We start from the raw sequence: 4,231 nt of genomic DNA on the forward strand, positions 1-4,231 counted from the left end.
CAGAATAGCTAAGATAAAATCCAGTGACAACAATAAATATTGGTGAGGATCCAGCGAAACTGGATCACTCATATACTGCTGGTGGGAACATAAAATAGTACGGCCATTCTGAAAAATCATTTGGTAATCTCTTTAAAAACTAAATATGCAATTACCATATGATCCTGCATTTACATTTATCCCAGAGAATGAAAAATTACATTGACATAAAAACCTGCACATAAATGTTTACAATACCTTTATTCATCATAGCCAAAAACAGTAAATAACCCAGATGTCCTTTAGTGGGTAAATGGTTAAACAAACTATAGCCACAACAAAAAATACTACTCGGCAATAAAAAGAAATGAAGTATTGCTATACACATTGACATGAATGAATCTCCAGAGAACTAAGCTGAGTGAGAAAAGCCAACCCCTTAAGATTACATACTGTATGATTCCACTTATATAAAAATTTTAAAGCGACATAATTAAAACTGGGGAACAGATGAGTAGATACTAGGGGGTAAGGAGATGGCTGAGATGGGAGAAAAGTGGGTGTGGCTATAAAAGTGCAGCCTGAAGAATTCTTAAGGTGATAGAAATGTTGTATATTTTGACAATATCAATGTCAATATCCTGATTGTGATGTTGTACTATAGTTTAACAAGATGTTACCACTAGATAACAGATATTGGAATCTCTGTATTATTTCTTACACCTGCATGTGCATCTATAATTATGTCAAAATTTTTAAAAAATGAACAGCAGGAAGAAAATATACAGTACTATCATAGAAAGATCAATGAACGTAGAGGCAGAGGATGGGAGAAGGAAAAAAAGGACTATTCATTGAGAATGTTCTAGTTAAAAACGCTACTTATAATCATTACCCAAGTAAATTGTATGCCTATTTCCTCATTTTTTTTCTTTGAGAAAAAGTTTCGCTCTTGTTGCCCAGTCTATAGTACAATGGTGCAATCTCGGCTCACTGAAACCTCCGCCGCCCAGGTTCAAGTCATTCTCCTGCCTCAGCCTCATGAGTAGCTGGGATTACAGGCTCACACCACCGCACCTGGCTAATTTTTGTATTTTTAGTAAAGACAGGGATTCTCCATGTTGGTCAGGCTGGTCTCAAACCCTGACCTCAGGTGATCCACCTGCCTTGGCCTCCCAAAGTGCTGGGATTACAGGCATGAGCTACCGTGCCCGGCTCTTTTCTCATTTATAAAAGGAATTAACCTTAATCTCTGAGAGCTAACATTTTATGATTTAAGTACTCAAAACGCCTCAAGATTAACTGTGCTATTATTTCTATGAATTATACCAAACAGTGAGAATCAAGATATTACTATAGATACATGCATATAGAACATAGTCAAATGTTTAAATGTTTTCTATTAGAAAAAAAGATTAAAAAGTCAATCTAATGAAAAGTTGTGAAGGATGTTTTACATAAAACCCAATGGTCCTCAGAACCACCTTTAAATAAAGTCAAGTAACATAACAAAGAAATTCAGTGAGTACTGCACATTTAAGCAATAATCAAGTTAGTTTTCACTTTAAAAAGCATTATCTAAAAGAATAAACTGTAAATTTTCCATATTGACTCAAAATAATCAATTTTTTTTTTTTTTTTGAGACAGAGTTTCACTCTTGCTACCCAGGCTGGAGTGCAATGGCGTGATCTCGGCTCACCGCAACCTCCGCCTCCTGGGTTCAGGCAATTCTCCTGCCTCAGCCTCCTGAGTAGCTGGGATTACAGGCACGCGCCACCAGGCCCAGCTGATTTTTTGTATTTTTAGTAGAGACGGGGTTTCACCACGTTGACCAGGATGGTCTCGATCTCTTGACCTCGTGATCCACCCGCCTCGGCCTCCCAAAGTGCTGGGATTACAGGCTTGAGCCACCACGCCCGGCAGTTCTGTTTTTTATATCTAAAAATCTCAATAAACTTTTAGAGCTGGGCATTGAGGCACATGCACCTGTAGTTCCAGCTACTTGGGAGGCTGTGGTAGGAGGAACACCTTGAGCCCAGGAACTTGAGATCAGCCTAGGCAACACAGCAAGATCTCATCTCTAAAAAAAAAAGTTTTTAATTAAAAAAAAAAAACAAAACTGGGTAACTTCTGATTTAGGGACTTCAAGGTAACTTGGCTTCACATTTTAACTGACTAGCCCATTTTAGACATTTCGTTACATATGCTAAAGGGAAAAGAGTAAGTAAAAATTCTATTTCGAGGAGCTTATCTGTGAGAAGATTAAACAGTCAATCTAATGACTTAAATTTGAGTCAAATAGAGTGTTAAAACTCTTACCTTACTCTTTTGTAAAACAGCTGATGCCAGTGTTGGGACAGAGTAAATATGAGATAAACCTGAAATGTTTTGTGTGGAGTCCTAATAAGGGAAAAGGAGTCACGCTGGTGGGAGCAGGGGAAAGCAAAAAGAAAAAGCAGATAATGCAGTGGTCCGAGATTGTGCCACTGTACTCCAGCCTGGGTGACAGAGCAAGACCCCATCTCAAAAAAGAAAAAGCAGATAAATTGCAAGTGTGCCTTTCTTCACAGTCCAGGAAGTGTAGCCCTCCAGTGTAAATAACTCATGATCTTCCTGTGACTGACTGCTCACCAGATACTTTGGTTTACAGAAAAATGGAAGTTAAAGTTAGCTCCCGCAACCTTGGCATTATCAGTACTGCATATAACCGTCTCCAGCAAAAGCACCATCCTATAAAATCCGCAGCCTTTGTCTCCTTGCAGTCAGTTCCTTTCTTGCTTATCTACCCATAGCTTTCTTGTAAAGTATTTTCATATTTTCTCTAATAAATCTGCCCTTCTTCACCTACAACTGTCTTGATAAAGTCCTTTACTGCCCACACCACTGACCCCAAATAGCTGCTACCTGTGACATGCTGTAGTAACAGAAAGTAAAACAGTGCTTAAAAAATGATGTAGACATATCAAAAGAACAAAGGAATTGGCTATAACAGGTTCTCAGTGGCCAAATCCCAGATAATTCGAGCAATAAAATGTGTAATGGTAGTAAATAATTAAATCATTTGGTAATATAAGAATTGGCTGGGCATGGTGGCTCACGCCTGTAATCCCAGAACCTTGGGAGGCCGAGGCGAACGAATCACCTGGGGTCAGGAGTTCGAGACAAGCCCGGCCAACATGGTGAAACCCCATCTCTACAAACATAAAAAGAAATTAGCTGAACATGGTGGCGGACGCCTGTAATCCCAGCTACTCGGGAGGCTGAGGCATGAGAATCTCTTGAAACCAGGGGGCGGAGATTGCAGTGAGCCAAGATTGTGCCACTGCACTCTAGCCTGGGTGACAGAGTGAGGCTCCATCTGGAAAAATTAAAAAAGGAATCCATAGACCATAAAGGCCAGGCACAGTGGCTCACGCCTATAATCCTAGCACTTTGGGAGGCCAATGCAGGCAGATCACTTGAGGTCAAGAGTTCAAGATCAGCCTGGCCAACATGGTGAAACCTCATCTCCATTAAAAATACAAAAAAAAATAGCCAGGCATGATGGTGTGCACCTGCAATCCTTGCTCATCAGGAGGCTGAAGTGCAAGCATCACTTGAACCCAAGAGGTAGAGGTTGCAGTGAGCAAAAATCTTGACACTACATGACAGCCTGGGTGAGAGCAAGACTCCATCTCAAAAAAAAAAAAAAAAAAAAGTTCATTCACATTAATGAAATTCATTACAGCAAGACTCCATCTCAAAAAAAAAAATTCATTCCCATTAATGAAATTAATTAGTTCATCAATTAATAGGGCAGAAGGGAAGGTTCTTCCTTAAATTGCCACTAATGAATGAATAAGAAATAATGGAATTAGAAAAAACACCACCTGGCGATCAACACAGTAACCTTTTTCAAGCAACAATCAAGGGATATCAAAATTCACAGAAAAAAGTAGGATGAAAAATAGATATTTACAGTACTGACATCATGCTCCACTCCCATATGATGCAGTGAAAGGGATACATTATCATTTCTGTAGTATCCCTGCCAAAAGTGAGTAACCTCTATCTACTCATGAGGAAACTTTAGACTAATCCAAATTGAGGAATTTTCTACAAAATAAACTATTTTGTATTTTTTTTTTTTTTTTTTTTTTTTTGAGACGGAGTTTCACTCTTGTTACCCAGGCTGGAATGCAATGGCGCAATCTCGGCTCACCGCAACCTCCGCCTCCTGGGTTCAGGCAATTCTCCTGCCTCAGCCTCCTG

The 4,231-nt window shown here is 39.4% G+C and overlaps 1 protein-coding gene across 1 annotated transcript in view; it reads right to left on the reverse strand.

Moving 5' to 3' along the window:
* TRIM37 (tripartite motif containing 37) overlaps nt 1–4,231 on the reverse strand; it is a 118,465-nt gene that overhangs the window by 41,640 nt on the left and 72,594 nt on the right. The window lies entirely within an intron of this gene.

The sequence above is a fragment of the Cebus imitator genome, unplaced genomic scaffold (genome assembly GCF_001604975.1).
Source record: "Cebus imitator isolate Cc_AM_T3 unplaced genomic scaffold, Cebus_imitator-1.0 Scaffold121, whole genome shotgun sequence".
Lineage (NCBI taxonomy): Eukaryota > Metazoa > Chordata > Mammalia > Primates > Cebidae > Cebus > Cebus imitator.